The sequence below is a fragment of the Thunnus maccoyii genome, chromosome 22 (genome assembly GCF_910596095.1).
Source record: "Thunnus maccoyii chromosome 22, fThuMac1.1, whole genome shotgun sequence".
NCBI lineage: Eukaryota > Metazoa > Chordata > Actinopteri > Scombriformes > Scombridae > Thunnus > Thunnus maccoyii.
In genome coordinates this window covers 5150333-5164714 of record NC_056554.1, presented here as the reverse complement: position 1 = coordinate 5164714, position 14382 = coordinate 5150333, and the positions used below count along the sequence as shown (strand labels likewise).

At 41.6% G+C, this 14382-nt stretch overlaps 1 protein-coding gene across 1 annotated transcript in view; it reads left to right on the top strand.

The window, feature by feature from the left end:
• Nucleotides 1-808: 808 nt before the first annotated feature.
• The window catches only part of nrxn2b (neurexin 2b), a 716836-nt gene continuing 703262 nt past the window's right edge, over nt 809-14382 (top strand). Inside the window, exon 1 of the mRNA XM_042400576.1 lies at nt 809-975. The gene's annotated coding sequence lies outside the window, so the exon portion shown is untranslated. The remainder of the gene's footprint in view (nt 976-14382) is intronic.

Below are 14382 nucleotides of genomic sequence, written 5' to 3'. Positions count from 1 at the left end.
ATAGTGCATTTGATACTTATTGTAATAAGTTTGTGACTCATTGGTAATTACTCCATTTTGACTCAAACAATGTAGTTTTTTATAATTAGGTTCAAAACTGGTTAATGATAATGCTAGGCTGTCATGTTTAATATCATTCTTGGAGGCAGTTATGACAGCCAGAAAGATCTGGTCCAGATGTTGTTCTTTGGGTATATTTTGTTGATTTTTCTGGGACTACAGTATAGATTTTTTTTCTTTTGGTTCATTTTCATTCTTTGATTTTCAGTTGATCAAAATGGCATATTTTATTCCTTGAAATCACTCATTGGCTCATCTTATTCTGTATATTTATAATTAGCCTACACACACTTTCATCTTCTTTGACAACCCTATTTATAAAATTCTAAAATTTTCACTGCCTATTAGGCGCGACCACTTGCACAGAAAAGTATTTTAAACAGCATATCCAGTTCAGCCCTTCCCGTCTCCCTCGCCCTGGGTGAAGTAGCCTTCTCCTGCCTGAGCGGGGCGTGTCTCTGTGGGCGTCCTCCTCAGTGCGGTGCCGCTGCCACTGCTGCTGATGCCGCTAGCTGTCTCCTATTCCAGTGGATGCAGGTGGATATGCGTCAAAGCGCACAGAAACACCCAGAAGCCTCCACGAGGAACAGAGCGACGGAACCTCCACAATAAAAGCCCCTTTGAGACATATAAATGAAGGAGTTTTAATTTGAAAAGAAGAATCCGAAGTTGCATTTTCTGCCTTCTGGCTGGCTTGACGGCAGGGATGCAGGTGGAGCGACTCGGCCAGGACCGTTCACATCTGTCTTGAAGGAGAGAGGGGGGAAAGAAAACCTGCGTTCTGATCTGCTCAACGCTCTGGATAAAAAAAAAAGAAACACAGAAACGTAACCTGTATCCAGGCTATATCCAGGGATATTTACAAACCTCCCCAAGTCTGGAGAATAAAATCGGAGGGATTGCCGCAAAACACAAGTAAGGACTTTTCTCTTCTTTGCTGTGATGACTATATGCTTTTGTGGGTTTTTTTTCTGGCTGTGAGGATTTGTCGCTGTCTACACATGCTTTCCAAATGATAACAGGTGATGTCGGGAAAAAAAATACACTCACATGGTCCATTAATGAGCAATTGTTGGCTTTGCTCTGTTGAGAGGGAGCCAGCAGCAAACGATGCGTAATGGGTCAATATTTGGAGGAGATTGGGAGGCGAGTGGATTTGAGGTCCGCTGTTTGTTTTCTGCGGCTCTGGGAGTAGACACGTTGAATCCGGTGTGGGGGGGAATGATGGACATATATGTTTTGGAGCCACGCGTGACAGCAGTGGTGGAGTGTGGGAATCCAGCAAAAAATATCTCACTGTGCTCGGCGAAAGAGAAAGTCAGTTTGTGTGCTTCTTTAAGCTGTGGATGTGTTTACGCAATGTCCAGACGACTTGCGAGGGGGGCTATTCTTACAGGTTCCGACACTCATTAAACCCGAGCTATCGTTTTCATTTTTACTGCTCCAGTTTGTACTAAAACATTAACCTAAATTGTAGCGATTTGTACTCTCTGTGGAATCTATTGATAGTATATGCAGCCTAATTTTCACACACACCGCGTGCTTACTTGTGCACTTCTTCTCTCCAAATCCGTGAAATTAAAATTAGCTGGAATTTCACCTACTAGAGTTGATTCATGTTTTTGGTCCCATCCTCTGGGTGTATTATTCAAGTCATCTTTATAATGATAGAATAAAATCTTTATGACACTGAAAAACAGGCCGCCGGAGGGTACGCTTTCTTTACTGAACAGCTGCATTAAAACTGGATGCTGAAGGGCAGTATTGCCGTGATCTGACCATCTCAGAAATGTTATCTCCAAGTAAATGTGATAAGCATGATGTGTTAGGAATGCACGCGCGTACAGTACGTGGATATCTGGAGCTCTGTAATGCGCCGACCATAATGCGACTGTGTGCGACTCCTGCGCCAACGTGTCGCCAAACGCCCACTGGGGTGCGTAACGGTGTCTCTACCCAAAATCCCCAAACCAGAAGATAAATACCAAGTCCAACAAATCGGTATTTCTCTGATTATGGGATACAAGTCGGGTTGTGGGGTCAGTTGTGCTTACAATAATTAAACCGAGCCCAAGCTTGAGTTCGCAACGGCGCAGGGACAGAAACGGACGGGAAGCACGCGACCAGAAAGACGATGAAAGCAGACACCACATGAGGAGAGTCCCACACGCCACTGACAAAGCTGACCCACTGTGTCTCTTACTACTTAAGCTGTGTGATAAATATGACACCAGACTTGTCCTTTTTCACGATATCTGCATGGTGATCACTTGTCTGAAGCAACTTCCCCCTCTTTCTTGTTGGACAGAGGACTGTGTGGCATGGTGGGAATAGCTTTACTAAAGAAAACATATCTTAATACAATTTGCTTTAAATTGTATGACTTTGCTGAATAACACGCATAGTGCTGACTTTAATGAAGTTTGATGAATACAGAGAAGTGTCCCGGTTCTTATTGACTGACCCGAATTCATTGCTTAAAGGCCTATGCAAAGAAAATACAATACTGTGAGGATGATTGGCTGAGACACGCACAGGAAGTGGATGTGCTTATTGAGCCAGCTGTCTTCTTAATGCAAATGAAGCCCTGTGCCAGAAATCAAGCAAGGTGATGAGATTCATTTCCTGGTTACTTGTTTCTGAGGCCAGGAATATTTTGACTCATGCTGTCAGGGCTAAAGGCCATGTTGAAGGACTTGACCACTGGTTAAAAAATCTATTTTTCAGTCATTCAATCAAATAATTACAGCACAAATATTGCTTTTCCTAAGCATAATTTTGTATTCAGCTGTTCCCAGTGGAAAAAACCCTCACAAAAATGACTCCACAATCAGCTCAGTCTAACTACTCTAGTTTTTACAATGGCTTTGAAAATACCTGAATAGCTTCTCCCCTTTATAATAATACACACTGAGCAGACTGCCGGCAGAAAATGGGCCCATACATGATTCCACTTTTGTTCTCAGAGCTTTCAGTGCACTTCATGAAGGGTGCTTAACATTGCCTTTGTGGGTTGAGATGACTTATAATAATTGCAAATTCCCCTACAATTTGAATAATTTTTCCAGACCTTTTCACTGTTTGTTATTCGGTGAGTGCAAAAAGTGGATTTGAGGTCCTGCGCTTCTCTTTGTTTTCGCTCATCCCTCTGACATGAGGCTTCCAACAACTTTCCTGAATACAAATCTCCAGCTTTTCAACTCAAATGCCATCATTCTGGGTCAACACACAATCAGCATGCCATTTGAACGCCCCAGAAAAACAACACCTTTTCAAATGCATAATGTGACTTATTGTAAAGTGTCCACTATGTGTGCTTCTGTGGGTGGCATCTGTAGCCCCAGTTTGTTAGAGTTTATCTCAGAGAACAAACTTCAGGAAGGAGCTGGATCTCATGTGACTAATAAGATATTCAGTCTCATGCTGGGTATATTTAGGCCAAGTGCAGCGCTCAAAGCAGCTGTCAGATTGGAGGCATCAGTCAGAAACTCTATTCCTTCGCAGGTCAGTGTTTTGAGCAGCTGTCATTGTCTCTTGACAGAGAGCCGCGGCACTGTCTTCTATCTCACCTCTATCAAAACATGTGCACTCACACCCTCCCCACCCCCCTGCCCGCCCCACCGCGCCCATCCAGTTTACCACCACAGAGACAGAGAGAACGAAAATGGAAGAGAAGAGAATCAGAATGGGTAATCTTCCTGTAATCCCTCGCACGGCAGCAAAGAGAGCAATCTGCCTCATTAACTCACTCTTCTGCCGCTCACCGCCTGGCCCTCATCCATCTTCCTGTTCATCCGTCCACCATCCGCCTGCGGAGTGGGAGAGAAGAGAGGTTAAAGGAGCTTAGGGGAACTATAAAGAAGGCAGACACTTTCACTTGCATAAAAAGGGGAGGAAATGCGATATGAAAATGAAAGACTCCCTCCTCCTACTCCTCACGCCCTCCATTTTAGCTGTGGGGGCCATGATGAGGGAAGACGTGCCCGGCCTGCACTTTCTCCCGCCTTTCTATCGCTTTTCTCCTTCGATTAAGCAGTCAGAGTAGAGGGGGAAGGGCTTATGATGGAGAGATGGAGTGAAGGACCTCTCATTGTCTCTGAGTGATTGCATGGTTGGATTTGTGAGAGAAAGAGAAGGGGCGATAGACAGAGAAACAGGAGGAAAGAGAGAATACAGTATGGCCTATTGATCAGATCAAGTTACACCCTTCCCTCCTGTGTGGCCATGGCAATAGGATATCCATGTCTAGGTTGGGACTAATATTAGTCAGTCTGGAGGGACATTTATTATGTAAGTTAGTACATCACTTGTCGTGCTGTCGGCTGCAGAGGAAAAGGCTCAAAATTGTCTTGTGATTGCACCAGTTGAGTTCAAAGCGCTGCACAGCTTTTAACAACTTCCCTTTGGTCTTTCTAATTGAGAAAGAGTTGAGAGACTTGGTTGTTGAAAATCCTGGATCGGTGCAACATACTCTACTGTATTCCACAAAGATTGGGTCATGAATTCATTCAGCACAGCTCACAAGTACATCTGAATCTTGGATGAGAGTTTTTTTTCTTCTCTCAAATAGTTGAAAGTAGTGTAATCCCAGCCCCCTTCTTTCATATCTGAGTAACCCCCAAAAAGCAGGCACTGCCAATGAATTAATGAAGATGTTCTTTGTAGCCTCCAGTGAGAAGCTGATTTGAAATATTTGCATTACCATATTGCTCGCCTTTTAAGAGGCTCAAGTGAGATCCTTGGCACTACAGTCAAGCTTAAATTTCTTAGAGCAAGAACAGGGGGGTATCAATAATGGAGAAATAAAATGGACATTTCAAGCTACTTTGTCATGTCTGCACCTCATCTCCTTTTGGCTTCTCCTCAAATATTATCCGCCTCAGGTGTAACCCAACCTAGACCTGAGAGAACTCTTTGCCTGAGAGTTTTTCAGGACCAGCGTCTGTTTCAGGTGTGAGACTTATCTCTTTAGCACCCGCCACTGAGCCATTTAACCTAAATTACTCCAGCGCAAAGGCAGCTGCTGTTTCTCAGGTTTAAAAATATCACCCCAGAACCCCTTCCTCCCCATTTAGAAGGGCACATACCAGACAAAACAAGCTGATGTAACCTCACAGTTGATGCTGATGTATCATGTTCGCCTACAACCTAAAGACAGTCCTTCATCTCGGAGTCGGTAGTAAACACTGGTGTTTTTTACACTGCAGAGCTTTTAAATCAAATTGTTCTGAGCCTCATTTTGCTTTGCATTATCATACATAAACCCCAAGATTGTTTCCATCTTTGTATGAACTGTATCCATCCATTCAAGACTATGCTAACATGTGGTTAGCTCTGAATGTATCCTATTTCAAAGTGGAGCAGGTTGCATAACAGGGATATGGGACACAAAAAACCCCACATCAGAGTTTTATGCTCATAATTGAAGAGTGGGTGTTAGTAACTAATCCTTATGCTGTGGGATATCACTCATCCACACAATTTCTAGTTTTGCATAATCATGCAATTTGTTTGCATAACACTTGCATAGCTAACTACTGTACACAATAGCATGCTTCTAAAGACAAGTGCTGGACATTACCATCAGTCAGTTACTCGCTTTTAGGAAGGAGCCTTATGCAATTAAATGAAAGTTAATCTATGATAAGACTTTTTTTTTCTCCTGTTTAATTCATCTATCCTATGGTCAACAAAGCATATTATGAGAATTTTTTCCCATTTGAACAATATACAGCAATTTTTAAGGATGCAGGGAATGCAGACGGTCCAAGGAAAGTTCAGAGTCATCACTCTGAATATAAATATGCTCCTCACAATAGTTTGTATATGAGTCATACATTAGCTGTAGCTTTCACTGAGGACATAAAGCCAGACAAGCTTCCTCACTTTTAATAAATATTGTAGTGTCTCTCTTTTTGTTTTTTCCTTCGAGCTCCTTTTTGCAAGTCCTTAGCTGACTCTCAGCGGTGCACCTTGAAAAACTGTAGGTACTGTTCTCATTCAAGTACCCTTAAGAGAATTGTTGTACTCCACCACAGTTTATGCTTCTCACAGAAATCCATAAGGCTTTTGTCCATCATTCATATATCATGGATGAATATATTTTCAGAGCACCACCCCAGCAGCCAAATCAATACGAGATGTCCAAACTTGTGCTATACATGCTAAAAACTCAGACGGTAGCTCTATTCTGAAATGTAACTATTTCCAATACCAGAATGCAGCTGTTCCTTACACTCTTTTCACTGGCTGAAATTAGGTCTGGATTGTCCCCACCTGTGGGAAGAATAGAGTGAGCGACAGGGGGCACTCGGGGGCTGATGGGGGTCATGATATTGAGATACAGTCTACTGCTGCAACCAAGGCCACACTCAGCTCCAGCACAACAGTACTTTCCCCGCCAGGCGATGGAGAGGGATGGCTATTCTGCAAGCCACAATGGCCACTTCACTGCAGAGAGGGAAAGGTTTTTGCAGGGCACAATGGGTCCTTTTAGAGAGGTGGTGGTGCTGCTGCCTGGGCCTGCAATGGGTTTGTGTAGCCAGCGTACCTTCGTCAGGCTTCTCTTGTCTCCAATACGATGGTGCTCTGTTTGCAGACAGCCTCAGGGCAGAGTGTGGGAATAGCCGCCATTTATCCCATAGAACTCTCACGTCGAGCGCTCTCAACAGCCAAGGACGTAGGTTGAGAAGGCAGGGTCAAACAATTACCCAGCACTATTCTCTCCGTTGTAATGAGCCAGGAATAGAGAAGCACAATTGAGTGATGACTGCTGACACCATTTTGTGATTCAAAGGAGAAACAGAAATGAAATGGGCACTCAGATTCAATCACATTTAGCTTTATTGTGTTTTTATAGTTGTTATGTATTTTGCTTTCATGCAGTAACTGTATTTCCTTTTTTTCACATTTTCTCTGTTTTTGTTTTTTTTTTTTTGTGGTGAAAATTGTTGAAGCTAAGATGTTAGTTCTATTTGCATCATATGCCCTGCTCCAAACTTGAGTTTTAACAGCTTCGCTATTGATGACCCTTTCCTGTTTGTCGGGGGAAATGAGTCCTGTGTCACATTTGTGCCAATCTGCCACTTTGGCTGCCGCTTTTCCACTTTGAAGAGGAAAAGTAGAGACATGAAGGCTGAATGTGTCAGAATGATGGTGAGAGGAAAGAGGGGGAGGAGTGAGTGGAAGGAGGGAGAGCAGAGTCACAGACCATCCGTCCCTCCCTCCATCTCAGTCCAGCCGTTTCAATCCAACCATCCATCCAGATAGCTTTAGTGAGACTTGCTGACTAACTGCTCTGATGCAGTGCAGGCTTTTCTTTAGTCCTTTGGACCGCATCCCTCTCCATACTTGGACATTTTTAGCAGTTCAGTACACTGCTGTTGAATAAGTCTTTTTCCTACGCTCCTTTTCAATTATAATTCAAGGAATGATTCAAAGTGTATACTACTTATTCACAACCAAATGCAAAGCGTCTATTCCCTACTAGTTAGATTTTAGACATTATAATTAATTGTTATATTTTAAAGTTATAAGCCTATTTTTTATATCACATTTCCCAGTTTGATCAACTTTATAAGAGATATGATGCAATATGCAGTACATATGATTTTAATGTTCTAGCTGTTTCCTTTGCCACACAAAAAATGATTACTATACGTTTACAGCTCCAACAGTAGTGATTTGTTTAACTAGAGGAACTGCTGAGTTAGGATGAGCAGTAATAGCTATTGTGGCTCACATACCAATTTTTGTATGCTCACACCACATACAAAAATTGAAAAGCAGCACCACATGTGTATGATGTCACATTATTGGACAGATTGTGTGATTGACAGTGAATCATTGTCAAGTGCAGTGTAAAAACACCACAGCATGAGCATCAGAACTGCTAAGCTGCATAAAATCATGTTATTATACAACGTAAAATATTATTATAGCCAATACTTTTTCAACTAATCAGTTTTTTAGTACACTACTGGTTTAGTTTCAACTGTGTGAAGATGCCCAAAGCTGCAACTTCTCAAATCATGGCCCAGAAATTAAATAAACCCAGATCTGATTGTTTGGGATCAGAGCCACTCTTCCTATCAATGGTGCTAATTGTGGGGGTTTAGCACTTACCAGGTTTCCAAGTCTCTCTCTCTCTCTCTTTCTCTATCTCTCTCCCATTTCCAAATGGAGCAGTCCAGGATTCATCAGTGTTTTCCCTCACTTCCAAGCCAGTGTGACACACCATTTGGCCTGGGTGTTTTGGGACTGGCATGTATGGTGACTTGCGCCTCCCACTCCCCAGCGAGTCCCTGGAATAACTCTGTGATTTGACATGGCCCCCGGTGTACAGCAAGCTGTGGAGTGTGGGAGACAGGAAGTGTGTGTGTGTCACAGATGGTATTAACAGCAGAGATGCTTGTGCCTGTTTTGACAAAGCAGATCCCCAGGAATCTATCAGGGATTTCCACCACTGCTGTGGCCTGTTGGTCGGTCACCATTTTTTGGTTTTCTGAAATGGAGGTTACATTACAAGATTGATATGACACTTGACAAACAGCTTGAGCTAAGTTAGAATAATGTTGCAGACACCACAACCAAATAATTCAAAATTGGGTACAATAAGTAATTTTTACCCCAGACATTTGAATTTTGAGCAAGTTGCTTCCATGTAGTATGAACTTGTCTTCACTCAAGCACTAGTTTCTCACAGTAGAACTGAAACTATATTCAGTTAGATCAGAAATGTCTTTAATATTAATTTAATTATTCAACATTAATAAAACACAACAAATATTACTTTAGAAAGAGTTAGGCAAAACATTCTCCACATAGTAAGAGGAAAGATCAATATTATCACAATGAACAGCTTCCAGGCAGACAGAGAATCTGAGAAGGGTTATAAGAGAAAAAATGAGAAAAAAAACAAAACATAGACAAACACAGGCAGATCATAGGAACCCAGCAGACCTTTTAGGTCTTCCAAAACACAGATGCTGTGTTGAAAAGTCAGCCCTACCAAAGCCCTATCAAACTTCTTCAGAGCACTATCGATCGAAAGCTCTCTCTCTTGCCAAGCCATTTTCTCCAAGGATGCCGCTATTTGCAAGGCGGGCACTTTGCTCCAGTTACCCACTATTCACTCGCTAACCCTGTTCCGCCATCAGCCATGAATCTATAAGGCTTAGTCACACCTGTGTGGCCTGGAGCAAGTCAATGAGGAGAGAGGGTGAGTGTGTTGCTCTCTCCTCTAACATTAACATCTCCATCTTCTTCCTAGTTTATCCTTTTTGTGTTCTCAGGGAGGGAAGAAACAGGAGTGAAGTCCCTGCATTCTTAAAGTGGGCTCTTTTCACAGTTTCCAAGGGTTTTCATAGATGTGCAAAATGATCACATCAGCACTTTGAAAATCATCCATTATTAATGTCAGAAGACATCATTGTTCTCTTGTTGATGATGTCTGAATACATTAAACAGGAATGTGAGATCGGATATTCCTGTTGGGATATATCAGATTCTCAGTATTTTGCTATATTAATATTAACTAACATAACCTTTAATTACCACAGAGAGGGGATTTTAAAAACATTCCCTCAAATTCATACTGCACTTGTATGTAAATGCATTTCTCAACCTTAGTGTGTGTTAAGATATTTAACTTGCTGATTGCAAAATATGGGGAGTATGAGCCCCTATTTAAACTAGACATTATGAAAAGACATTATGAAATATAACATCAATCTGAAACAACATGCCATTTTAGCTAATATATATTAAAAAAAAATTGAACCTCTGTGGATTTAGGAAAATAAGGAAAACATTTCATAACAGCTGCCATAGTTTTCACAGTTTGAAATTTGGAAAGAAAGACCAATGGGAGCCCAGTGAGTGGTGTGTTCATCGAGTCAGTTGTAGGAAGCATATGTAATATTTGAGTGTGAGAGAGAACTGTAAAACATATATTGAATAGCCTACTTAAAAAGAAAATACATAGCTCAAGGCTCAAGCTTTACTAAGCCACAATGGGTAAAGTGTAAAGAAAAGAAATATTTTCAACAAAGTCTCATTTGTCTATTGGGTATTGGGTAAAGACATCCGTAACCCTCAACCAAACAGTGACTATCTTTGCAATACTTTCCACACTTTTCTTACTATCATTTGTGTATTTATTTTTGTTCAGATCTCCTCTATCCACTACAATTAAATACTGAGTGGCGGCTCTGAGAATTTCTCTGACCGTCCTTGATATCATTTAGTGCTTGTGGCACATTCCACAGTGCATTGCCACTCCTAGCCTCTCTGGTTCAGAGCAGTGCAGCTGAACCAGAAACAATGAGTGCAAGATGCACTGTGGGATAGGCCATGAGGAGTCCATAACCAACAAGGAAGGACATGCTTTGTGCACACGGTCCATTGGCAGCACTGCCACTGAATTGTGAGCTGTTGTCAATTCAGCACCATGGACAGTTCTCTACCAACGCACATTTTGTCTCTCCTACACAGGTCTGCCTGACTCACAAAGCCAGACTACTGTTATTGAGCTAACCTTCCTATTGCACAAAAGTGTCTTAGTTTTAACTGCAGATCATCACCCTGGTAACCTATGCTGCATAACATAGCTAATATGCTCCATATTCAGGATTAAAACACCATTTCTGTAGAAAAACTGAGTCAGTACATTTAACATTTTTAGATCATTTGCCCACTCTGGTGATAAAACATTGTGTCTAACAAATAGCTGGTAGATGTTAGCTAAGCATAGATATCAATAATGAATTAAATTTAGACTATTAATTGTGCTACAAAACTCCCAACATCGATTGGTTCAGTGTAAACTGTTGCACTCATATTTCATCATTGCAGCTCTGGAGAACATGAAACCAACTTTTTAAATAGAAATCAGAGAGAGTCAATACACAGTACTGTGTTAATGGAAAGTAAAGTATGTCCACAGTGCTCTAATAATGCTGCACTGCTAAGCCTTTTTATTTATGCATTTATTGATTTTATACATTCATTTATGCATAGTGCACCTCTCTTCCAATAGCACTTTTTAACCTTTTTTGGCAATAGAAATAGTGTTTTCTTTTCACTGTTATAATGTTGTGTATTGCTCATGCTGAATCTTTATAAAATATTTTATTTGTGAAATATAAAAGCACGATGTAATTTATCCTTTTTTCTATAGATACCTTTATATTCCATGTTATTTTATATCTTGAAAAATGTATAAATCTAGGCCAGCAAAAGTGTTTACAGTCTGTTACTTTTATTGTTTTCCAGTGGTTTTATATTCTAGTCTAGTCGTCTACTTTATTTTTCTTTGATAATGTTAAAAATAAAAATTTCATATGGATCAAATCTGTTTTTGCTGTCCATGGAAAGGAATATTCAATCAGTGGTCTCATTCACAGTAACAGACAGTGACTTACTCTGTGCAGGCAAACATAGCCAGTGCTGAAAGGAGACCCATGCTGTTGATTCACTACCTTGGACAGCCACTCTACGCAGCCCCCTCTGCCTCTGCTCTTCCATCTCTCCAAACCAGCCAGCTTTCTATGAGGGAGTAAGAGGGTTTCAGCACCTTGGATAGCTCCAGATCCTGGACTGCTACTCACTTTTTCCTTTTCCACACAGAGGAGCTGTTCTTTCAGCACCTAGTTCCACACACTATCACAGTTCTCACTTTCTGTGTGTGTTTGAAAGTGTGTGTACCATAGACATAGTGTGTATTCTGGGCTTGTTGTTGGTGGAGCTCCCTGGACAGCTGCCTGCAGAAGGACTGCTGCTCTGGCTTTTGTATGATGGATTAGAGGTGTGTGTCTGTATATGTAGGTTGAGGGAGACTTGAACTGCATACACTATGTTCCAATTTTTTCCTCCCTCTCTGCCTCCACCTTTCTGTCTCTTTCTCCCTCTAATTATGACTCTGGGTTGGCCCTGTTGTTGTTTACCTTCCTGACACTGCTTATATTTTTACTCACTGCTGTTGCAGAAATTAATGGCAGGTCTCAGGAAGTAAACAGCCATGAAACGACCCAGTCAGGCCCATTTCTAAATACAATACAAAAGTTGTGTGTGTGTATGTTGGCCTGGTGGTGGCTTAAGCTGTTGTTTTTATTAATTATTGACTTGTGTGAAGCTAGTGGGAAGGGCTTGCGGCACTTGTGGGAAAAGACTATTATGATTATGTCTGATTTACAGCCCTTAGCTCTCCTAGTGATGACAGTACAGGAGTTTCTCCTCTCCCACCACATCGTCCCACTACCTCTGTCTTTTCTCCTTTACCCCACTTTTGCTTTGCATCTAGCATTGCTTTTTTTCTTTTTAAGAAAATCAAGCTAGACTTGAGACTGGAATAATCGAGGCTTAGGGGGAGAACTGCTGACTGGAGCCCTTTGATGTTTTGGGCTGCTGGTTTTGCGTCAGGTCATGGTGTAAATGTAGTGATGAGGTCATGGAGTGTTAAGCCCAAGCCTCTTAGCGCACTTAAGGTAGCTGCGGAATATCTACGTAAGCTCTTTGAAGTGCATAAATTTTGTCTCATGGCATGTGCAGTGTCAGAAGCTTTTCCGTGAAGGAAATACTGTAGTGATTTATGGACTATTACAAGATAGCAATTGTGCTCAATGTGCAATAACAGTACAGCCCTGCGGTAGGTGTGTGTGCAAGAATGCATCAGAAGAGATTAGATTACATCAAATTTGAAAATGCCATCTTAAGTGTCCATTAAAAAGGATTAATACATTTTGCACAAACACACAGTTGCATGACAGTCCCTACAATGCTCATTTCAGCAAGAATGATCACATCCTTTAGTGTGCTTACATGTCCTTTTAGAGAAAGTTTTATACGCATATGAATCCATATGCATATCAGCATGTATATACATTTTGTGCATGCGTGTGCCCTGTTGATGTCCCCGGGCACCACCTGTGACCTAAGGAAGGATAAAGTCAGTGTGCTGATGTGGCAGCTGATGCCTTTCCCACCCCTACAGATGGTCCTGATAGGCAACAGCACGGCACAGGGACAGCTGCTGGGTGTCACAGCAAAAGAGAGAGGGAGAGAGGTGAGAGGGTGGGAAGGAGGCAAAGGCAAAAACCGTTTAAGGTGGTATTCATGTTTGTGTTTGCAGGTTGTGTGTACATGCAAAAGCAATCTGTCTCCTTACCTCATGTTCTCTTTCCTATCTTAACACTTAGAACACATCAGTGTGATAATGCAAACGTCCTGGAGGGAAGCAAGACCAATTAAAGTGATCATTACACCGCTGACTTTTGGTGTTTTTTGGGTGATGTAGGAAACAAAACTAACTCTGTAACTAGTGTTTCACTCTTGTGTGAGGCACCATCCTACAAATGTAACCTTGTATCTCCAAAATGGAAACTTCTCCAAAGCTGTGGAAATGGTGTTATTTTAAGCTTCAATGTATATTTGACATTTTCAATTGGTTTTAAAAGTTTTTTGAGCCTAAGAAGTAGGATAATTTTCTCAACGCATAGAGGAACAAAATAGCTAAGCTTAAAGAAATTAGGATTTTGCATGAAAATAACAAAATGTATGTATCGTATCCATGCATACATTCTTAAGTGAATAACTGTATTCTCATGGAGAAGAATATCCCTAATTGACCAGCCCTTATAGACTGCTGCAGTGACCTAATCTGTGTGTGCATCTGTTTATGGAGCAATAGTTAGTCATGCCACCTATGTGCAGCTACACACAGTAGCAGGCTGAAGTGTAGTCAGTCTGGGGCACAGATTGCTTCTACTCAATTTTAGCCTAGGGCAAATAAAAACTACAGAAATTAGGGAAAGGTGAAAGAAGAAATGATGACAATAGAAAGAAATGAGGAGAGAATGGGACAAAGTAATGGAAGTGATTTTTAGAGGGGAGATGATGTTGTAAGAGGGAGGAAGGAATGGAAGGAGAGGAAGAGGGGGAGAGAAAAACTATCCACTTAACACAGTGAGAGTCTACCAGAAAAAGAGACAGACAGAGAAAGAGAGGAAATGAGGTTTGGTAAGGGTGCAGAGCAACCTGTGGATTGACATTGACTCACCTTGGCTGTCAGTCAGTTGGAAGGAGGGGTTATCTGTCTCCCCCTGGCCCACTCCCTGCTGCTTTAATGAATTTACTCAGGCCTTGGGAATGGCTAATGCACTTGTTTATGTAGGTAGGAAAACAGGTGGCTGGAAAGTTCACCTCTAGCACTCATTTCCTGGGGGAAACCAAATAGTCCAGCAGGCTGGTGCTCATCTGCAATTTGGTTATCATTTTGCTGGTTTAAATCCAAATCCTGACCTTTGGTCTGTGTCTCCTGAGCTC